This window comes from Lissotriton helveticus, chromosome 1_1, assembly GCF_964261635.1.
Source record: "Lissotriton helveticus chromosome 1_1, aLisHel1.1, whole genome shotgun sequence".
Taxonomy (NCBI): domain Eukaryota; kingdom Metazoa; phylum Chordata; class Amphibia; order Caudata; family Salamandridae; genus Lissotriton; species Lissotriton helveticus.
This window is the reverse complement of record NC_136057.1, coordinates 1,530,281,766-1,530,306,021: the sequence shown is the minus strand read 5'-3', so window position 1 is coordinate 1,530,306,021 and position 24,256 is coordinate 1,530,281,766. Positions and strand designations below refer to the sequence as shown.

General features: G+C 45.3%; 1 long non-coding RNA gene across 2 annotated transcripts in view; it reads left to right on the top strand.

Annotated features, from left to right (window-relative positions):
* The first annotated feature begins 7,136 nt into the window (after positions 1-7,136).
* Positions 7,137-24,256, top strand: part of LOC144828687 (uncharacterized) — a 58,370-nt gene continuing 41,250 nt past the window's right edge. For both annotated transcript variants that reach the window (XR_013610514.1, XR_013610515.1), the window contains exons 1-2: positions 7,137-7,240; positions 23,445-23,714. This is a non-coding gene — a long non-coding RNA (uncharacterized LOC144828687). The remainder of the gene's footprint in view (positions 7,241-23,444; positions 23,715-24,256) is intronic.

The following is a 24,256-nucleotide window of genomic DNA, read 5'->3' as shown; positions in this document are numbered from 1 at the left end:
GAACCACCTCTCCTTCAGAAAACAACTAAAAACTTCAAGCGCCTTGAGACCCTCTGGGTGAGTAGTGCGCTATATAAATTCTAAACTTTACTTTACTTTATAAGTTAACCTGGTTTTTTTCTATGGGAGAGGAAGGCTCTACAGTAGTGAAAAACGAATTTAGGAGTTGTCCCCTACCAGGACATGTATAAGAGAAAAGTACATGTCAAACCTTTTAAATACACTGCACCCTGCCCTATGGGGATGCGTATTGCCTATGCTAGGGGTGAGTTTAAACTGGACACACAGGCTACAATAACAGGCCTGAGATATGTTTAAAAGGGAACCACGGGGTTGCACACCAGAAGGAATAGAGTCGGGTAAGTGACCCCCAAACATTAGCCACAAGTCAACCACGACACCATACTACACTGAACCGCAATTGCCTACGTTTTGTAAGTATGCCTTTTTGGAAATGAAGCAGTAGCCAAAGTATTGTAGATGTGTAATTACTGTGGACTGCCCGTGTTCCTGCACTGTATCTACGCGAAGAGCACTTTGCACTACGCACGCTACGCGTAGCTACGCGAACTGCGAAGTGCGGTAGGGAAAATGTTGTTCGCACTGATTGCACAGTGCCGGCTGCTTTTCCGCACTGTGCAATCATTGTAAACAGCATCTTGCACACTGCAAGCGGTTCTTTTCTGCCGCTCAAGTAGATTTGTACTCAAGTAGGAGCATTCGCAATGCAGACTAGTAGTTTCTCATCACAAGAGGTCGCGATCATACATGACCACTCGCAATGAGAAACCTGACATCCCTACGTTGACAATCACGCCAGGATGTTAATTTTGCTCGCATACGGTCGCCAACTTGACGTTGAGGACCGCGAGCAAGCAAAAAATGCCCGCTACGCTATGTGTTTTTTCCACTGTGCTACGTGCAACTCTCGTAGTGCGTAGTTGAGCAAACTACACACACTCCGCGGGCATAGCATAGTACTACGCCTAGCGTTACTACTAATAGAAGCTCACAGAAACAGTCACCTATGATGTACCTCTAAAACCATTTACCTCACATCTCACTGTGGAGTGTAAGGTCGAATTTGCTGAGCTGTGTTTACACAGTGCTATGCACAAACACAGATGCATTTTCAGGCAGAGGTACCACAGTCACTTGATTAAAAAATAATGAGGCAATCAGTCACAGCTTGACTACATTATATGGGAATATACACAAACTGCTCAGGGTTAGGCTGTTGAGATGGAATTTTCTGATCTCGTCTCTCTCTTCCACGTTTAGTAGGTCAGGAAGGGGCATGTAGATGGGAGGCTGTCTTACAACTCCTCTGTGATATGTGGCTTGTTAGCATAGGCCCAGCAAGATATACTTACACAAACACCAAGACCAAGTGAACACCCATGACAGTCCATGGCAGTGCAAACCAGATTTCACAGAACAACCACAGTGTTTGACTTGTCCCTTTTTGCAGGGTCATCCCTAAACTTCTTGCCTTTCTCCTAGCCTTTTTTTCTGACATGGTGTTGGTGGTTTTAGGACTCTGAGCACTTTAGCACTGCTGCTCAGTGTAAAGTGTGTGAGCTCTCCATGTTAAATATAGTAAGATTGGTCTACACCTGTTTGTCCTATTTAAGTTACCCGTCATTCCCTTGTAAAGTGGTATCTCAGATACCCAGGGCTGGTTAATTAAATGGTACTGGTGGGCCTGCAGTGCTGATTGTGCCCCCCCTCCAAAGTAGCCTTGCAAACTTATCCCAGGCCACTGCCATTGCAGGGCCTGTGTGTGCAGTGTCACTGCCGCTGTGACGTGGTACCTAAAGTGTGTGCCATGTCTGTGACCCCCTTTTACTGCATGTCAGTCACCCCTAAGGTAGGCCCTACCTAGCTCTATGGGCAGGGTGTATTGTCGGTAAAAGGTAGGACTTGTACCTTAAGTGTTCGACATGTCCTGGTAGTGACAAACAGCCATTTTGGTTCCTCACTACTGAGGGGCTGCCATCTCATCAGAATGCATTGGGGATTCCCTGATAAGTGTTTCAGTGGTAATTCCTGATATGCAAGGTGCAGCGTGGTCAAGTTTGGTACATTTAGAATAGTGATAATAAATGCTACGCAATGGTGTGTGCAAATTTAATATAACTTTTTTAGAAATGGCACTTTTAGCAGTTGGCATTTCTGTGTGCTATGTGTCTGCCTGCGGAAAGTTGCATGTCTGACTTTTGAATGACAGGTGCTGGTGAGTTGTGTGTGGCTCCAGGAGCGGCAGGGTGAGTTAGGGCTAGGCTAAATGGGACATCTGCATTTAGAGGGGTGGGAGGAGTAGTCCCCTAGCCCTGAATAAGATTGTGCCTGCCTAGGTCAATTTTGTCTCAACCCCCCTAAGGTGCGTCTGATAGCCGAGCCCCCATCTCCCAAAGAAGGGTGTGAGCACTGTAAACAGAGTGCTCCAGAACCAGTTCTAGCTGCTCCCCCAAGCCCTGTGCTGGCGCAGACAAAGGGAAAAGGTGTATAAATACTGGGGTTGTGACCCCATGAAAGTGTGGTGTTCTGAACTTGCTGGGTTGTGCTTCTGCTGGGGCCCAGGAGGAACCACAATGAGGGCTGCCTCCCTGGGCCCAGCCCTGCCGCCGTAATCTAAGGACTTTTTTTGCCCTTGCACCCTGTTCAAATTCTGCCAAAGAAAAGGAGCATGAGGGCTTTGCAGTGCTGAGTTGTATTCTTTCCAGAGGGAATCCCGACGTGGGGATTCCCCCTCATTGAGGAGCGACCGGGTGCCCACCCCGCATTTTGCCAAAACAAGCAGGAGCCTACCCCGCTTTATGCTTATTTAAATTGCGGGTGCCCACCCCGCATCATGGTGCCTTTTCGCGGGTGCCCACCCCTCATTCTGCTACGGAGAAGTTACCGCAGCGGCCTGATCTCCCTAACAGGAAGCCAGGTGACCTTACTTGACTGTAGCCGGGATGTAAAGCGCATCCAGTGAGCTGGGAGAGGAAGTCCCGCTGACTGGAGACGCCGCGAAGGAAGGAGAGTGAGTCCCCAAGGAGTAGGGGCTTTCCTGAACATGCCGACGGTGAAGCGGGGCTCCCATGTGCGAGGGAGAGCCCCGCAGTGTCAACAGCGAGAGAAGAGGGACCAGAGTTCCTGACCAAACAGCCAAGTGAGTGGGGGCCGGGTTGAAGCCGCTGAGGCACCGGGAGTGCTAGTTTTTGTGTGGTCTTACAGCTGCACTGCAATTGCAGGCAGCTGCATCAGGGGGGCACTTTTGTTTTGCCGAGCCACAGAGCGGGCCCCCGCATGCCAGGGCCTATTTGTTATACCCAGCTGTGCCGCACCAGCACAGGCAGCTGCCACATGGCCATATTTGTTCAAAAGTCCCGAAGTGGGACTTAAAAAAGGCACGGTGGTGCTCGGGCTCACTGTTGCATCAGCTGCACTGTGCGAGGACGGCAGCTGCACCATGGGGCGATTTAGAGTTTAGAGACCCAAGTGGGGGCTCACAGGTCACAGTGGTGCTGATTGGAGCCACTGCTAACCTACTGCTGACCTTGGTGAAGCCCTGTTTGTCCTGTGTGCCCTGTGTGAGCTGTGGAGTATTCCCTGGTGGGACGTGGCCCCAGGATTAATCACCATCTGTCTCCAGTGTCTGCCAATACCACCTTGGGAGCGGACTCCAACTCCCAGGGTGCAACCCTCTGACCACAGCTTCCGCAAGTGAGGGGGAGATGTGGTCATCACACATAAAGCGCTGCCTCTCGCTCCGTGGCGGGCCCATCTGTGTCCGTCAGGGGCCGTAGGAGGCCATGCTGGGCAATCCCACTGACACTTATTATCCATCTGTTCTAGCTGGTGAGACTTTGTGACGTGTTCTACTGTGTTAAGTTCACCACTTTGTGAAAAGGACTCTAATTGTGTCTGACATAGTAATTTTTTATTTTTGGGTTTATATATTTTTATCCAAGGCCTCTGCACAATGAGCAAGAGTAAGTCTCTTACAGGAAAGGAGGTTGTGGATACCTTGGATGCATTCTTGACGCGGGCAGAATCAGCATTAATGCATGAAATAGCGCTAACAGAACGTAGACTATCCATTGAGCCTATGCTAGTAGGACCACATCCTTCATTGTCTTTTCAGGAAGCTAATTTACCTTCTGTATGTTCTCCTACGATATCCCCCACTCCCAAACGTATTATAATAGACTCATCGTGTGTTCACTCACATGATTCACAGGAAGTGACCAAGGGGGCGCAAGGCCTAAAGTCATTACCAGGGGTCAAAAAGCCAATAAAAGTCAACCAATGTGGTCAAACCCTCCAGGGAAGAAAAAGAAGGTGTTGAGTAATACTAGGGATACTAACAAACAGCCCACATTGTCAGAACATGTGACGATAACGGGCTTGCATGCACCACCCCCTGAGTATACACTTCCTGGAGAGGCGGCTACCACCTGTCCCTTAGGCTCGCACACTCAGGGGTTTTGGTGGAAGCTGGAGGAAATCTTTTCATATGTTGTTAGCCCGCTAGCAGCTACCATTAATAATATTGAGGGTAGTCTAGCTAGCCTGGAAAGGCTTGTGAACCACCCCCCGTAATGTCACAAGGCCCCAGTTAACCTGTTTGAAAGGTGCCACCTAGTTCCTTGGACACCTCCGTTTATAATCTTCCCCTGAATAGTGCTCAGTATAAGACCCCTTTATCTCTAGTGGCCTTCCCATGCGCTAGCCTGCATCCCAGCATAGAACTTTCTGTTTCTAATGAGTCTGTTTCCTCGCAATCTTTAGCAGGTCACTCAGTATGCCCTTATCCTATTTCGCAGCAGGCTAACCCGAAAGCCGCCAATTTACCATCTAACCCTAAACAACAGTCATTACAAAAGGCTGGCCCGGGGTTCTCATTGGTCTGGATTTAGGACCTCAGAGGGATACAGGAGGGGATTCACGGGCCAAAAGTATTACATCTCCAACCGGAAGCGACACCACTCATAGTCCTGGTCAACGTCCCCCAGCTGCCGCAAGGGGAGTTTGAACATTGGTCTACCCTATGTAATACATCTCTGCACTATTTAAGTGGGAAAACAGGTTTGACAACTGAGCTATATTCTGAATTTAGAATGGTTCGTCGGACAGGGTGGGTGGGATACATCAATAAGTCTCTGTTGGGCGATTGTGTGGTTCTTTCTTTTGGATCATCAGCACTTGTTCGTACCATCTTGACTAGGGTGGGTAACTGGTCAGTTAGAGGTAAGGGCTAAGTATTATCTCATTGGGTTTCCTTTACCATACTCCAAGACCCTTTCAACATCATTCAGGGGGCTTCAGTGTAGGTCCTCTTTATCATAGCTACCCAATCCCTTTAAGTAACCCCTTCGAACTTCTCTCCAATTTGGAAGAGGTCGACTGACTGACTATTCCCTTACAGCATATTGAATCAGCAGATGGGGAGCTTGACAAGCCAGTGGCCTACCCAAATGCTCACTTTAATACGACAGTTAGCCCTAGTACTGTGACCAATCCATTTCCCCTTCCAACTCTGTGCAATCATTGGGAGTCTGCGTGCAGTAGTTCCCCCCAGATGTTTTGAGAAATAATAGTGCGCTTAGTTCTAATGCGGGGCCTCTACACAGCTTAAGTAACCCTCCCCCTACACCACAAGTGATCCCCACCCCAATAACTGTAACCACTGCTACCAGCATCACCTTTTGGAACATTGCAGGGCTGCGCTCCAAGATTCAAAACCTGTTGTGGTGTGAGTTAATTGCAAGTACTGACATCCTTTGTGTACAGGAAACTATGCAATACAGGCGTTTCCAGGCAAAGTGGCACAAGACCTTGAAAAGATCAACTGTACAGCCTACAAAAAGTTATTCTGTCTTCCGTCATGCACAAGGAACACTCTAATTAGTTTTGAATTTAATCTTAACCGACAAACTTTGGAAGAACCAGCAAGTCTGGCAAAATACCTTTACTTAACCACTGTGGCCCCAGGGAACTCCATGGAGTTTGTCATTAACAAAATATTTAAAAACCCAGGCAACCCCTCGTCAACCAGTCTTGCCTCAGCCAAGGACCTCTTGAACCTAGCTACAGAGAACTGGGACCCCAACATAATTAAGTACACAACTATTAAAACTTCAATAAAAAAGCAAGTAAGATCATGCTCTTGAAAACTGGATATTGAAGCTTTTACAGCTAGAGGCTTCAATGAGACCCTAAGTTCCCTTTACACATCATATGGCGCAAACCTCACCTCACACAGCCGGTGGGGAGGCAAGCACGACAAAGGATTCTTGCAGCTAGACTGCAAATGCTTCCTTTATAACACCTGTATCCTTCAGTGAAAGTAAGACCAGCGTTTATGGAGTGTCGCCTCTGCCATTATAAGCGTAAAACACTGGCTCACATCTTACCATGCTGTCCCGCCCTGTTGTCAATCCACCAAATCCATCTAAGGCCCATTCCCCTCCAACTGGGAACACAGACAGCAAAGGAGGCAATCCTTCAGCTATACTTGCTGGACACGGTGAAGCACATGGCTAATTTTGGTAAGTTCATCTAATATCTATCTGCCTGAGTGAGCTTTCCCTAATGGACAGGTCAACTGTGGCACAGCATCGAATTCATCTGGAGGAAGGCCTAATGCAGTCCGGTTCCCTCTAAAAACTTGTCCGGTGCAGCCAAAGGATCAATAGTTACTGCATCTTAGAAAACAAAACACCAAATGGTGGTTTTAGGGTCTAGCCATATATATACATTATTATTTTATTAAATTGTAATTATTCTTTTTATATTGATTGCTCCTTATTTGTATTGGTTTTTATTAATCACACAAATAAAGTGTCATTGTCTGTTGTCATTGTACGAATTGAATTTTCTTGTTACCTCTGAACTATATATTTTTATGACTGTTTCAGCCCACTATGGGCATCTACGCTCTGATTAACCTCCTGACCGCATATGCTCAAATCCACACCGTAATGTTTGTGATAATATGCAGTGGCACCTACATCTGATTATCATTTGATTTTTTGTATTATCCGTTATTTGTATTGTTCACGTTCACATTTAGTAACAGTCATTTTACTTATCGCGCAGTAGCCCTCTTTCTACTTCGACCTTTTTTCAATCACATGACTCATAGAACCTTCCGGTTTATACCACAGGACTAACGCACTCTTTAACAAACCCGCTAGCTCACACGAAAGAAGCCCGCACCCAGCGCGACACCCCGTTGTCAGAAATCGTAAGTAAAACTGAGCGCTAATACCTGTGAACGCGTGTCAGCGATGTGAACCGGCTAACCTTTTCAATTTACCTTCTACTATTTTGATCGTTTAACGCACCTTAAAGCCTTAACGCGAGTAGATTGACCTAACCTATCACCATTACCTCACCCCCTGCTACCGCACACCCAGTCACTGTTTCTATCACCGTGTATTATACTCCACCATCGTTTGTCCGTTTATTATTCACATTTAAGTTCAGTTACCTCTAACATTTAAAGCTTAGTCACTTTGCATGCATATTTCTATGAACTCAACCTCTGATATACACGCCATTTATGTCGTTCTTGTAGATGCTCCCAGATGAAGGGCAGTTGCCCGAAATGCGTTGGAGCCGCATAAAACATTGTTTTGACTACAAGCAACTTTATTGAAAACTTTATTCATATTGAACATGTGAATTAACATGAACTATTGAAGTAAATGTCAATAAAAGAACATTTTCAAATCATGAAAATTAATCACGTTTTGAAATTCATACGAAAGACAATATCCCCATCCAGAGTGCCCGGAGGGATGCTATCAGTTTTCAATTGACAGCACTTCAGGTCATTGTACAGCAAACATGTGAGTTAGAGCCAATACATATTAATGGCTACATGACTTTTAATTCTCCTGCGGTGAAGGGTCTGGGAGGAAAGCCCAAGGAAGGGTTGTTCACGTACATTTCTAATAAGCTAGTGTCTGATAATGTATTTTGTGCAGGGGACTGTCACTATCACATTATTCAATTATTTATAAATCACTCACAGTGTGTGCTCATGGTAAATTTTTTAAATAATGTTCCAGTGAAGGAGCTTGGATTTGAGCTTACAAGGGTTGGTGAGACCTTGGACGCCATATGTAATCTGAGATCAAAGGACACTATGATAATTCTGTTGGGGGACTTTAACTGTGCACTGTATAAATCGGTTGATCCCAGATTTTGTGGTCACCATAATGACTAGGGGGATTTTAATTATTATTTCTCACACACAAAGGCTGGGAAACTTTTTAATCAACTATTGTCCCGATACGATCTGGGATTTGACAATGAACTCGTTCCTACCACCATGACTATGTCCTTGACTTTTAATGGTAGAGGTCTTGTTTCTACCATTGATTTTATGTTAGCTTTATATACCCTTGCCCGAGGCTGCTTTCTTTTATGATAGGGGGCATCGCATGAGTGACCATTATCTGCTTTGTCTTAAGCTATTCCTACCTGCCCAAGGTTTTATGGGGAAGAAACCAGCAAATCAGGTGATGGGTACCCTAGAGTTGAAAAAAAGAATGGTTATGCCCTTCGCTGGTCCAAAGTTGACCCAGAGGCATTGACAAAACAGCTTATCTTGACATGTAAATCTGCCTTTGAAAGCTGACTGAGTGAGCTTTCCACATAGGACGACATAGTGCACTCCTTCCTTAAGATAACTAAAGAGGTCACAAATTTACTAAGCAATCAATGTTGTTCTAAACCGAAAACTCGAAGTTGGATTAACAGTGCCTGCACTAATGCACTCTCTAATCTGAAGATAGAGCTCCATAGACAACCGAGATCGCCGGGGCGGGGTGGTAAGGAGGGTAAGAGCAGACTATAAGAGGGCAATTGCTGATAGAAAAAGGTGCCTGAGGGAGGAAGCCTGGGATTCGCTCCACGCAGCCGCCAAACGTATGGACTCTGCAGCATTTTGGATGGTAATAAGGGCCCCTCCTTTGAGTGGGGGATTGCGATCTCAGAAAAAGACTGGGTTAGCCATTTTCCTGCAGTATATAATGGCCCAGCCATTCGTGATCATCAATCTCCGGGAGTATATTCCGAACATCAAAGCAACCTCCATGTAACGCTGGGCGAAGTAGATCTAGCCCTTGCTCGAAGACAGAGGGGTAAGGCACCCGGCCCGACGGGGTTCCAGATGACTTATTTAAGTCCAACGCCCTGCAATGGGGCCCACTTCTAACCCAATTGCTCAATGCTAGTGTTTGTACTACATTTCCAAAGACTTGGGTGGAGTCCATCATAGTCCCGATTTTTTAGAAGGGAAATCCTCAAGATCCTGGTTGTTACAGACCAATTTCTCTACTTGATTCCATGTTGAAGGTGGCGGGACGTGTCGTCCTGCAGCACTTACAGGATTGGGCAGCTGAAAATCAGGTTCTGTTAGACCTTCAGTATGGCTGGGCACCATAGAACAGATCTTAAACCTGGCCATCATCATAGGGGAATACACAAGAGGAAAAGAGGGTAAACTTTATCTAGTCTTTGTTGATTTAACAGCCACATTTGATTCTGTAATACATAGTAGGCTATGGGAGATTCTTGCAGGCCTAAGGGTGGACCATAACATTATTGCCTTTTTGCAGCATTGTTATAAGGGAGCCTCATAAAGTGTCAGATGTAGGGTGGAGGGTCAGTGCACAGAAGCATTCCCTGTAAGGAGAGGGGTTAGGCAGGGCTGCGTCCTGGCCCCCTTCTTTTTTTAATTTATACATTAACGGGTTGTCCGACGCTCTCTTAAAGACCGTACAAGATTTTCCTCAAGTAGATGGGCGACCTATACCGGCCCTCTTATACTTCGACGATGCCGTATTAGTGGCGCGCCCGCGAAATGGTCTGCAAAGGGTTCTGGATAGTTTCAATGCCTTCATGCTGGATTTGGGCTTAAGCATTCATTTCTCGAAGACCTTCATAAAGAGCTGTGGAATAGGGTCACGAAGGGAAATGGGTAGGGACATATGCCTGGACGATAGGAAGTTAGCGTCAACAAGAACTTTCTCATATCTTGATGTCCTTTTTAATCAGAATGACACCTGGACTTGCGCTATTGAGATGAAAAAAATAGGTTTTAGCAGATCAACTAGTACCCTAGCCACCTTTGCGAAGACGCTGGGAAGAAAGCCACCGTGGGAACTCTTGCTAATATACAAGTTGCAGTGTACATCAGCGGCGATGTACAGGGCTGGGGTGTGGGGCTTTGTCAATTCCCTCCCCCTACAAATGGTGGAAAATGCCTTCCTGTAGTACATCCTTTCAGCTCCCCATGGCACGTCCTCATTTGTGTGCCATGAGGTGTTTGGACTCCCTTTATATATTGGACCTCATCAAATTGGAGCCAATAACTCTATGGCACAGGATATGTGTAAGTGAACAGATCCATATAAACAGAGATATACTGCACGATTGCATTAGGTTGGAAGGGGCGCTAAATATCCCCTGGCTCAGGTTTGTTTACAGCTTCTTGAATGATCTAGGACACCCAGACTATTTCACAAATCCTAGCTCCATGGCTCGGATCTCCGGAAAAGCATTGAAGAAAGAGGGCCTCGAACTGTTGGGCTCCCTAAGAGTAGCAGACAAAATCATTAAACCCACAGTTATGCAACATTAGTTAAGGCTCACTTCTTTGAGCATGGAACCTTATTTGTATTTCGTTTCAAGTGGCTATGACAGAATGCTTCTGACAAGATTCAGATTGGGCACTGTTCACAGACTAGCGACAATACCCATAATGAACGACTGGTCAAGGCTCTTACTCCCGTGCCCATGTGACTCCCATTGAGAGCAGTCTACTATCCACTTATTTCTCTTTTGGAAGCTGTTTTAAGAATTAAGGAAAGTTTGGCTACTGCCTCTTTTAAGACAGCAAGGCCTTAGGCAATGTGTCCCAGCGCTTGTGCGTCTACAACTTTTAGAGAACAAGCATGTGGACCGGAGGGTATCGAAATTGCTAAAAAAAGGTCCTTTGGCTAAGGAAAAGTATGTAATTTGAGGTTTTGGATTCCCCCTGTTAGGCGGTGAAGAGGGATTTGTTATGTGTTACTATTTTATAAGGTGTAATCTTGTAATGTTATGTGAATTTGGTATTTTATTGCTCTTTTTTTATTCTATGAATTAAAAAAAATAATAATAACTTTACATTTACTGTATATGCCTTGTGCTTTTATGACTGTTTTCATCATGGTCGAATAAAGCTTAATATTGAATTGAATTGAATTGAATTGATTGGGGCACATTGTCGGCGGTGCTCATTTGGACACAGTTGTTTTAGGCAGTCCCAGTGGGGCTCCAGAGGGCACAGCCAGTTCCAGTGCCAGATTTCCTTCACAGCTGCACGGCAATTAGCGGCATCTGCAACGTTTAGGCCGGAGCATTTTGGGGAGTCCCGGTGAGGACCCAGGAGGCACAGTGGTGCCAGCGCAGTTGCACACTTATGGATTCTGCTGCCGTGGCAGCCGCCCCGACATTTTGGACATAGGGCATTTGAGCCCTCCGAGAAGGCCAGATGGCCTTGGGCCATTGTGGGTGAGATTGGTAGAACTCCAGCCTCTACAAAACTACCCACATTTGTTTTATGCCCCTTGTAATTGTGATTGCATAATGTCATTTATGTGATTGGATTTACACACCCGGATCTACGCCTCTAATGATGTTTATGGTTATGAGGTTATTGCATACTGTGTGTATGCTGCTGAGGCCTAATGCGTAAAGTGTTTGAGCTGATAAGGTTTGGGCCTAATGTGTTTGCTTCCTCACCTCGAGTTGTTCCGACTCGACCACTGTGCACTGTTGCTATGGTTAGGTACCACCTATGTTTATTCACAAAAAATAATCAATTTTAACTGACATATTTTACTAAACACTTGTCAAATGTCACCATTATTTAACCACAACACATGTAAGCTTCTACTTCAGCTTTATACTTGAAGCAGATTTTCATGGTATTTTTCGTCAAAAACCTTTGTTTGCTTTTACTCGTTCAAAAAATCTAAAAAAAAATTTTATGACCTCATCGAAATATAAACAAAAACAGTTGAATGAGTATAGAGGAATAAAAAAGTGTGCCAATTGCGTACATTGTAAAAATGTTATTTGTGGTGCAATGTTATATCATCCGCCTACAGGAGAAGTTATTACATTATTTCATATTTCGGATTGCAACTCTACTGACTTAATTTACTACATAAAATGCCCGTGTGGTAAGTTATATGTGGTAAAACAGCGAAAATTAAAAATTCGAATATCTGAACATAAAAGTACCATTAGGAATTAAAACCAAAAAAGTAGCTTAGCTGTACAGTGGACGTAGGCTAGACACAGCATTGCCCAAATGCAGTTTTCTGTGATAGAAAAAGTTAAGCAACACGCAGGCATGGATCCAACTAGATCCCTGCTCCAAAGGGAAACGTATTGGATAAAAAGATTGGAAACTCAGAATCCAAAGGGCTTAAATGAGAAAATTGATTATGTTTGTTTTTTATGAAGACTGTGGTTCATGACATTGAATATCCTTGAGATGTGATCTGTGGTACTGGTTTCATGCTACATGTGTAAGCAACTTGTTATACCTTACAAGACTAAACATGGTTTAAGCACACCAAGTCTTATTTTTCTTTTCTTAATTTCTTTTCTTTTCTTTTATTTTGGAGCACGGTTTTTTGGCATTGACCATTAGGATAGTTCGGGATGTGATCCGAGAGTGTGGTTGTTATTTTTAGGTGAAATTATTTGGTTTCTGTTTTGTAGTTTTTATGAGCAGTTTAGCGTTTTGGGAATCCAGTGTCTTCATAAAGTTTTATTGTCAACAGTTTCAGTGAGGCAGACCGTTCCAAGATGGTGCCGGTAGTGTAAGGCGCGTGGTCTACGTTTGTTTCTATGAACCAGTACGGCTCGCGTTTCCAGGCGTACAGTGTTTATTAGAACGGCGAGAGTTTCCTCCATGGTAGCAGCATTGTGAAGTTTGAGCATTTAGTTCTCCACTGGATACAAGGGCACAGGTTATTCGAAAGGTAGGAGTTGACGGGTTACCATGGAGTAGTTTTCGGGGCAGAAGATGAGGTTTAGATTTTTCAAGTGACATTTCATTATTTTTGAAGACGGATCACTTGTAAAGCTGAAGACTGCCATTGGAGTTTTTTTGAAACTGAATATATCAATGGCGGTAGGTGTAGAAAAACTGTAGACTCTTGTGGGCAGTTCCATGGATTAATGCATTGTCATTAAACGCTCCTCAAATTTTCTGCAGAGTATATTTAATACCAAGGCATCGTCTGACTTGTGAGTAGTTTTCAAAATGAGTGCGCTGTTCACTCTGTGGTGTAGGTGTCAGGAAGTAGACAGGATTGTTTTTTGGACAATTCTATTTGGTTTTCTCTGTGTTTTCTTTATTTTTCATTTATTAACCATGGTGTTCTTGTGAAAAATGGTCATAAAATTTAGAGATGATGAAAAATTAATGTTTTTAAATATGAACTTGCCTGCACAAATATGAAGGTTTCAAGTCTGTGGTTAAAAGTATTTGATTGAATGAAGTTCTCAATTAGATTTATGTATTTTGTAGATCCACGGCCCCCGAAGAAGGGGCCGTTCTGCCCAAAATGCATTGGGCACTCTTCGGAAAGTTGGAAAAAATTCTTGACCGCTGTATAAAATGCATGTGTATATGTACTTAAATATATAAAGCTTAAGTGTGTTGTGTTTAAATTAATGGAGACATTTGACAAGTGTTGTGTAAAATATTTCAGTTACAATTGATTATTTTTTGTGAATAAACATAGGTGGTAACTAACCATAGCAACAGTGGTCAGGACGGAACGACTCGAGGTAAGGAAGTTTCAGTATAGGCACGGTTTAGGCAGACGTGCTACCACTACAGCATGCTTAGATAAAACTTGAATAGTATTAGTAATAAAAAACAACAAGCATTGGAAATGCAATAGGTCTCGCAGCATTAGAGTTAGTGCTTTTAGAATTGTTTATGGGTTTTTTTGTAAATCTTTAGCATTTTTGTTTCCTGTAGCCAATGCTAAAGAATTTAAAAAAAAAAAGCCATAAACATTTCTAAAAGCTCTAACTCAAATGCTCCGAGACCTATTGCACTGTGTGAGGGTGAGGGGTTGAGGGTGAGTGAGGGTGAGTGAGGGGTTGAGGGTGGGTGAGTGAGGGGTTGAGGGTGAGGGGTTGAGGGTGAGGGGTTGAGGGTGAGTGAGAGTGAGTGAGAGTGAGGGTGAGTGAGTGAGAGTGAGTGAGAGTGAGGGTGAGTGAGTGAGAGTGAGTGAGAGTGAGGGTGAGTGAGGGTGAGTGAGGGTGAGTGAGGGTGAGTGAGGGTGAGTGAGGGTGAGTGAGGGTGAGTGAGGGTGAGTGAGGGTGAGTGAGAGGGTGAGTGAGAGGGTGAGTGAGAGGGTGAGTGAGAGGGTGAGTGAGAGGGTGAGTGAGAGGGTGAGTGAGGGTGAGTGAGGGTGAGTGAGGGTGAGTGTGAGGGTGAGTGTGAGGGTGAGTGTGAGGGTGAGTGTGAGGGTGAGTGTGAGAGTGAGTGTGAGAGTGAGTGTGAGAGTGAGGGTGAGTGTGAGGGTGAGTGTGAGGGTGAGTGTGAGGGTGAGTGTGAGTGAGGGTGAGTGAGGGTGAGTGAGGGTGAGTGTGAGGGTGAGTGAGGGTGAGTGAGGGTGAGTGAGGGTGAGTGAGGGTGAGTGTGAGGGTGAGTGTGAGAGTGAGGGTGAGTGAGGGTGAGTGAGGGTGAGTGAGGGTGAGTGAGGGTGAGTGAGAGTGAGTGAGGGTGAGGGTGAGTGAGGGTGAGTGAGGGTGAGTGAGGGTGAGTGTGAGGGTGAGTGTGAGTGAGAGTGAGAGTGAGTGAGGGTGAGGTATTGAGGGTGAGTGAGGGTAGAGGGTGAGGTATTGAGGGTGAGTGAGGGTAGAGGGTGAGGTATTGAGGGTGAGTGAGGGTAGAGGGTGAGGTATTGAGGGTGAGTGAGGGTAGAGGGTGAGGTATTGAGGGTGAGTGAGGGTAGAGGGTGAGGTATTGAGGGTGAGTGAGGGTAGAGGGTGAGGTATTGAGGGTGAGTGAGGGTAGAGGGTGAGGTATTGAGGGTGAGTGAGGGTAGAGGGTGAGGTATTGAGGGTGAGTGAGGGTAGAGGGTGAGGTATTGAGGGTGAGTGAGGGTAGAGGGTGAGGTATTGAGGGTGAGTGAGGGTAGAGGGTGAGGTATTGAGGGTGAGTGAGGGTAGAGGGTGAGTGAGGGTAGAGGGTGAGGTATTGAGGGTGAGTGAGGGTAGAGGGTGAGGTATTGAGGGTGAGTGAGGGTAGAGGGTGAGAGAGGGTGAGGGTGAGGGTGAGTGAGTGTGAGGTGTTGAGGGTGAGGGTGAGTGAGTGTGAGGTGTTGAGGGTGAGGGTGAGTGAGTGTGAGGTGTTGAGGGTGAGGGTGAGTGAGTGTGAGGTGTTGAGGGTGAGTGAGGGTGAGGCGTTGAGGGTGAGTGAGGGTGAGGTGTTGAAGGTGAGTGAGGGTGAGGGTGGGTGAGGGAGGGTGAGGGGTTTAAAATGTTACTCAACAAGTGATTAAATTGCATCCTAAAGTACGTAACAGCTTTTTACTAACAGAGCCCCTTCTATCACTCAGAGTAAAATATTTATTGAAAAGTTGCAATTTGCACTTAGCACAAAAAAGTCTATGTGCACACTTATAATAAAAGGTGCCCCTCTTTTATTATGTGCATTCCGGTGATGATAAGGTTTTTGTTTTAAGCACAGCAGTGAACTGAAAGAATTTGCTGCAGTGGTGTGTTTACCAAAACATATGGTAATAGCATGCGAGATAGTTTGTTTAAACGCTCTCTCCAAATATTTGTAGGTGAAAGGTATAAATCCATACAGGGCCTGCCTAGCATTCCATCCTTTTGAAGTAGACAAACAAGAACCACGGCGTTGGCTAACAAGCCAGTATATAAGTAAAAAGCGCTTGTGTTTTTTTGCAGTGCTGTAACAATGGAAACGATTATTCCACATTACATTCGTACAGAATTCCACCCTAACAATTGTCAAGCAAAAGCTTAGATTATGGAGTGGCGTGTGTAAAATCATCTGTAATCAGGCTTATTACAATACGGAAGTTAAGCTCTTTCTTTCGAAAATGTAGCCTACTTTAAAGCTGTTAAAAAATGTAGCTCATGTCATAACAACAAACGTAACTATAGACTGCTTGGGTAAATTAACAAAAGGCACATCGAGTTTTCCCGCGCTCACTTGACACAGTCGGTCATCGGACAGAGTATTCTGAAATAGGACAGCAGTTTCTACCTACGATTCTCAGGAAAAAATATTTAGGCCCAAAAAGAAATCCACTGAATTATCCATGAACTGCGTGGACGCTTCGTCCAAAAGGGGCCGCGATATTATCAGAGGAAAAGATGGAAGCCAGCTAGTCATATTATTTATGACAAGCCGCACGTGACAAGCTGAAGGGCAGGTAGAGGAAAAAAAACAATATCCCAACTGGTAATATTTAGGAGACAATTAAGTATGTATGCTAAAAGCATTACTAGTACCGAAATAAGGAGACTGAGAACAATTTAAGGACTTGATTTGTTATTCATCATATGTTAAACAAGAGGAGGGAAAAAAGAACAAATAAACAATTATACAGTTATGGCAGCACTGTATGAACAAATCAAAAACAACCCGATTGTACTTGGTGCTCAGGTATGTGCAGGTGACATAGGTGGCGACGCAAGTAACAGAAACGGACAGCGTGAGCGGCGCAAGGTGAGTGATAGTGTCAATATATACAGTGAAAAAAGTGGCTCAAGAATGAATTACAGAGGTGAAAGAATTTAGAGAGTTATTGATTTGAAATGAGTCATCATGGAAAACTGCGCCATGTCTTGCGCTGTGTTGTCGACGACGTTTCGATCCTCGTCAATTGGGATCGTCTACAGGACAAGATTGTGTTGTTTAGAGGGTGCTGTGGGAGGGAAAGAAGAGGTGAGGGAGGGTAGGAGGTGCGTGCAAGACTATAGAGCGGCTCCTAGGTGGGCCGTCTAAGAGACTGCTGCGCATAAGAGCAGGGGGCATGAACACTACCAGGGTGGTGAAGTAAGAGCCTGGACATAAGGTTGTGTGTCAATTCTGGGGCATCTGGGTGAGTAGGCAATTGGTAGGGGAGCAAGGGCGGCCAGGTGGGGGGAAGGGGTGAAACACAGAGTGGCGAAGAAGCTCACGGTGGCTGTGCAGTAAGCGGGAAGAACAGAATGAAGAGAGTAGCCTCAACGTCTGCAATCACGTCATGGTAATGGGCTAGGAAGCCGGCAGGTAGGTGAGTCTAGAAGAACATACCGAGGCGGAATAGCGAGAGGCAAAGGACCCGAACTCGCGATGTGCAATTAAGTCAGACTAAGGGTGACAACGAACAGTTTCAAGGTGGGGGCCAGGAATGGGAAGTACAAAAGCCGTGGGTTAGTAAGGTCAAAGTGCAGGAGGAGGGATGTCGAAATCCTGGGGCTGATTCACTCGCGTAAGGCATAGTATCAGTGTGGCGGCATCTGGAAGTAAGCGCTCAAACCATGGCCAAGTTGTCGGACCGGGTGGGGTGACATACCGGAGCAGTGCGAAAGAGAAGTGGCCAGATGAAGCGCTTAGGCGGCAGAGTTACCTGGAAAAACAATGTAGATCGGAAGATCAGTAATTAAGGTGCTTCCAGTCGGATGGGCAACATCTGTAGTGGGGGAATAAAGGAGTGGAATGAGGGACGAGGGAACATTGGTGAAGCCGGGCGGGTGAGCTGGGGGGAGCGTGTAAATACCTGAATAAAGCGGGAGGCACAGCGCGGGCGATCGGTGCCACATCCGTGGACGTCAGGTGCTTCGCAGTACGGCGTTCCACGCGTTGTGGTAGAATACCTGGCAGAGGAAAGGGAGGGGAAAGGCTAAGGATAAGGACTGGTGGAGGACGGTCGAGGAGAGGGGGGGTAAAAGAACACGGCGGGCTGTGTACCTGAGTCAGTAGAGGAGCTCTCATGGAGTCAATCCAGGGGCCGTTGTTGCTTCGGCAGGGTTACTGTGGAGCCGGTCGACAAAGTTGAATACCAGGAAGTGGTGTGTCACGAGGGGTGTGATGTGGTAGCAAGGGGCCAATCTGGATGTGGTGAAGGGGCGGGGCTGGGGAGGGGAGTGGAAAAAGGGGAGCCTGGCTCTGTATAACAAGCAAATATTTTATTCAAACTGCTGAAGTAAAAAAAACTCTAGCAACTGAATAATATTTATGGAAACAACAAACCTTTGCAAGTCGATGGTTTTCATAAAGTTGTTTTTAAGGAGGGAAGAGAGGGGAGGGGGGAGGAGAAATGCGAGACGGCGGGAAGGGGGCAGACATGGCGGGGAGGGGGCGGAGCGGGGGAGAGGGTGTGTGTGTTGTTAGGAGGGCATTGCGAAATGTGAGACGGCGGGAAGGGGAGGGGGCGGAGCGGGTAAACAAAGACGGACGTGCACGCGCTTTTAAGGTCAATGCGCATAAGCTCAATGCGCATGCGCATTGACCTTAAAAGTCACGGGCACTGCAAGGAATCGCCACGATTCCTTGCAGTGTGGATAAAGAGTGGATAAGTCGCAATACTCTCGCTTGCTCGATGCGCATGCGCATCGACAGGCGAGACCTAAAAACCAGATTAAATAGAAGTGCTTCTCCGTCTAATTGAGTATTCCTAATGTGTTTATTTCCTAATGTTGTTATGATATTTTAGGATGGTGTCTAATGCTAATATGATAATGCTTATGTCATTATGGTTCCAGGAGTTACTGGTTGTGTTTTGCATTTACTTACCTGTTCTGATGGTTCTGATCATGGCCCGGTTGGCCTGATCCTGTATATAATCCCCTTTGAATATTGCCTGTGCCAGTTAACATGGTGTATATGTGTGATTAGGTTTCTAACGTGTTTATGATAATACAAAGGCTATTTTTGATATAACCTTGTGTGGACTTTCTTTTGTAGTGTGCCCAGTGTGTTGCTGCTGGATGTGTGTGTGTTGCACAAATGCTTTACACATTGCCTCTGGGATAAGCCTGACTGCTCGTGCCAAGCTACCAAGGGGGTGAGCAGGGGTTATCTTCAGTGTGTAACTCCATTGCCCTGACTAGAGTGGTGGTTTCTGTCTGGGTTAGGCGCAAGCCCTTGCCAACCAGAAATCCCATTTCTAACACACAGCATACATGACATTTCTGATTATGTCTTAAATGTATACTTACACAGGAAGGAAAGTACGCTTGACTCATATCACTAGTGGCTGGCTGATTTTTGCAAAATCAAGCAGGACATAGTCCAAATTGCACAAGCCAATAACAAATGACTTGGGTATGTCTGATGAATGAGCAAATGTTGTGGTAAACACAGTACGACTATGTTATGTATGGCATCATGCACTTCATCTTGAATTTCACTCAGCACAACATGCAGACACATGTTACATTGTGTACACTGAGGTTTAATCAAAAAAGAGACTAGCTCAAATTATTTGTAGCAAATAATTATTAAGGGAGGGGGAAGACTCTGGTATGTTTTGTCACGGAGTGTGAACACCTGGCAAGTGTGTTCATAAAGCCCTCACCCACCAACCTAGTTGGTGGCATGCTTCATCATCGGGCCCACCCAGTAGCACCTAGCGTGCTCCGGGTGTGCTTCAACGCCTGACTACAGCGGAGCTGGTATATTGCTGAGTGTGCAGTGATGAAAGTTAAGGGAGTGATGTTAAAACGGCTGGCCGGTGGTCCCAGTACCCGAGGGTAAAATTAGACTTTAATACCTGGGCCTCCGTCAGCGGTTAAAAATAAGGCAGGGGGATGTAAGAGGCGAGTTACGACCTCTCACATCCAATGGGTCAACATGTTTCAGCCAGTGCCTTATGACTAAGCTGGCTTTCTTCAGGACCTAAATAAAAGGTGAGTGTGAATTAACTAGTGGGAGTGTAGTTTGTTTAGCCACGTCATGAATTTATCCAGGTCAGAGTGGGAACCCTGCCATACCACCAGGATATCATCTATATACCTGCGCCAGCTCAGGATATGGTTGATGTAGGGGTTTGAGTCTGTTGTTATGTGGCTCTCTTCAAAGTGGTGGACGTATAGCCCCGCCACGCTGGGAGCGAAGACACTGCCCATAGACGTCCCATTAGTTTGTAGGTAGAGGGTACCGTCATATTCAAAGAAGTTTTCTTTGAGTGCCAGGGTTGCGCAAGACAATATGAAGGACCTTGGGGTATGGTACTCCCAGTTGGTTGCCATAAGGATGTCATGGAGTACTTTGAGAGTGGCATCTTGTGGGAGGCTGGTGTACAGACTCTCCACATCTAGGCCCACCAGTAATTGAGTTGTAGGGTTGAATTCTTTATTGTTGAGAACTTGCAGGAGGTGCTTGGTGTCCTTAATGTACGTCGGGATTGACTGTACTAGGGGATTCAAGAAAAAGTCACAGTAACGTGACAGTGGTTCCAGTAGGGAGTTGATCCCTGACACGATGGGTCTTCCAGGAGGGGGGCTGACCCCTTTGTGTACTTTGGGAACAGTGTAAAAATACGGAGTTCTGGTGTTCTGTGGGCAGAGATAATCTGCTTCCTGTTTGGATATGTGTTCAGTATCCAATGCCTTTTTGACTAGCGTGTGGATCGTGGTCCTCAGTTCATTGGTGGGGTCTTGTTCCAGCCGTCGATAGTTCCTGTTATCACTCAGTAATCTACGACACTCCGTGTCATAATCTTGCTTGTCTTGCCGCCTATAGCCCACTTGCACCCGCTATAGTGACGGCAATCAGATGTGCGCTACCCTGTACATCCTAATGACTCTATTTTTCCCTGTATGTTTTGTCTTTGTCCATTAATGTTATATGTACAGGTGGTCTTGAGAAGGGAATCCCCCTCTCACACATAGATACACTTTAGGGCGTGTAGACACATAGTCCAAACTACACTCCCACTAGTTAATTCACACTCACCTTTTATTTAGGTCCTGAAGAAAGCCAGCTTAGTCATAAGGCACTGGCTGAAACATGTTGACCCATTGGATGTGAGAGGTCGTAACTCGCCTCTTACATCCCCCTGCCTTATTTTTAACCGCTGACGGAGGCCCAGGTATTAAAGTCTAATTTTACCCTCGGGTACTGGGACCACCGGCCAGCCGTTTTAACATCACTCCCTTAACTTTCATCACTGCACACTCAGCAATATACCAGCTCCGCTGTAGTCAGGCGTTGAAGCACACCCGGAGCACGCTAGGTGCTACTGGGTGGGCCCGATGATGAAGCATGCCACCAACTAGGTTGGTGGGTGAGGGCTTTATGAACACACTTGCCAGGTGTTCACACTCCGTGACAAAACATACCAGAGTCTTCCCCCTCCCTTAATAATTATTTGCTACAAATAATTTGAGCTAGTCTCTTTTTTGATTAAACCTCATATTAACCCGGGGACATGGACTAGCTTTCTGGTCCTATCTCTCCCTCTTGATCACGCAACATTGTGTACACTGTCATGTTGTCATGTCGGCATTACACATACAATGACATATACACACCAGTGGCAATGTACTTCTTTCTCAATATTCAGATGAGCACTTAAGTATGAAAACAAAGACCACTTACAATGTTCTATTTAGTTTCAATAACTCTGAAGGGTGATTGAATTTTGACTGCAAGGGCACTCTGGGAAGGTAGGATCCTGTACATCAGACACACACACCCTTTCCACCTTGCTTCCTAAACTGTTATGTGGTGTATTTACACCTGTTAATGGACATTAGCTGCATACTGCCTGAGGGAACGTTGAACATCAGAAACCATGCTGTGTACTTTCATGTTGGTTTAGCATGACAACAAGTATTTTATGGCCCTCTCAAGGTGTCTTATTTATGTGAATTTGGGCATTTGATTTGTATGCTCCTTCAACACAAAATATAGTGCATGCAGGCATGGTGTAGTACAAAACATCATCATTTTCAAGTTTTTTACTCCAACCAACTCTTCATTCAAAAGTTGGAGTAGGCGGATCAGAACAGAGGTGGACCTGGCCATAGACTATAACTAATTAAGCTGACAGTCGCAGCTCACTGATTGTGTGTGCCTGCAGTAAAGACCAATACAATTTACTTACATTGCTAAAGTAGCAATCTTAATCGTGGACTGCCAGATATTTAAAACTGCACAGTAGGCAGAGTGTCAGGCAGAATTTGAATCAATTGGAAAACTTTGCAAAATTCGACCAATCCGCATCTATCCCTGTGACCGTCCACACAGAAGTCTGCCTATGCGGTCTATATATAAGCCTTTGTTTTGCTAGACAGATCCCTTGCCTTCAGAATCCTCACTTCTACAGGCCTCTTCATCGCTCTGCTGCTGTTCACATCCTCTGGGAGCTACAATGTCTCAGACGATGCTGGTGTACAGGGTCCTTCTCCTGTACAAGCAGCTGTGTGACACACCAGAGGAGCAGATGAGAACAATTCAGACATGGTACATATGTTTAAATGGCAGCTAACCATGCATATAGGGAAAATTGTTGCAATGAGACACATTCAAATCTGAAACCAATTGTTTAAAAATGTGTTTGGAAATGTGATAGACCAGTTTAGTGCTGAATGTGTGTCAGTACTGGTGTGGACTTTATAACACAATTCTCATGTGAATACCTAATCATCAACTACAAACTTCATATGGTGTATTAGTTAGGCATGTAAGCATCAGTTTGACATGATAATTGAACATTTGCTGTCATATTTCAAAGTACATTTGCTTGTGGAGTCATAGCTAAACTGACTCTAAGGGTGAATGTGAAATGTTATTTGCATAAGTGGTCAAGTTGTTACTATAAAGTTACAACAACAACTCCACACAAATGATGAAATATCAACATTACGTCAGGTCATGTCACAAGCCCTCACTTAGCAAATCACAGTGCTTCACAATGGTAATGTCAGATGTAGGAAGGTGATCATGTGTATGGGTCATAATCTCCATTCAGGCCATCTGTAGATCACGTCAGACAATGTCTAATTGACACAATGTAATCATGGGTAATTTAGCATACTAGTTAGGTGTACGCCCAGGGCCAAAATATAACTGTCCCCTTCTGTAGAAGACGTAGGTGTGCTGAGGTTAGTAGTTCTGAGTTGTCATGCCATCTGTGTTCTCCCATTCACAGTGCAGTGAAAGGTGTTGCATGGTCACTAAGGACAAGTTCAGGTTGGAATGTGGTGTCAACAGGAAATGAAAAAGTGTCATGAAATATATTAAGACCTATGTTTGACAACAGGAATTGAGGATTGTAGTCTGCTAACTTGGTTATTGTTTATGCTAACTATTCCTGACCTACGTGACAAAGTACCTGGATCCATACATCTTGCATGTGTACTAAGTTTCCAAATCCATGTAATCCTTACAGGTCATCGCCCATCAGAAGCTATTCCTGTGGAGGACCAGTGCCCGGAAGGTGCATTCTCAGATGGGCACACGTCGGCGCAGTACCCACAGCCCCAAATGGTCGCAGGACCTGGCAGGCTGGACAAAGAAGATCGCCGAAGTACAGCTGGGCCTTTCACCCCCAGGTTGGAAGGGCATGTGCCACACCCTGGCCCCCCTTATGTGTTGCATCCTGGCAGTGGCCTATCCCAACCTTGATGAGGAGTTGAGAGCCAGACAGAAGCAATGAGGGGTGAGTCTGTGCCTTGGTAAACTTTGTACAATGCAGTGCATGTACACATTTTGCAGACAGTTTCATGACTTTTAGGTTTTGTGATTGTCGAAACCCATGTAATGTATCAAATTAGGTCCCTTGAATCAGGGCCATGTTTTTGTGCCATTTGATGCTTGTGACCTTGACTGTGAAATGCCATGCAACACGACCAGGTAGTAGGACATGTTATGTGGAGATTGATCTATGCTAAATAATTTAAAAACAGCACTGGTGCTATATGTTGTACAATGTAGCAGCTGGTAATATTCAGACTTATGTATACTGATATCACATGTCAGACTGGACCTTATCATAAGTGAGTGACAGAATACTTCCTATCTAAATTTGAGCTGATTCAATGTTTTGGACTATGTGTAGGTGACAACAGATGTCTGTGAGTGCCTAACAAAGTAGGTATTAGGTTGTAAGGGAGCATAAGTCCAAGGAAGTAGAAGTTACACATTCACAATTGTACTGATGGTACTAAGGCCATGGTTGATAAATCTAATTCCGCCTTCGAG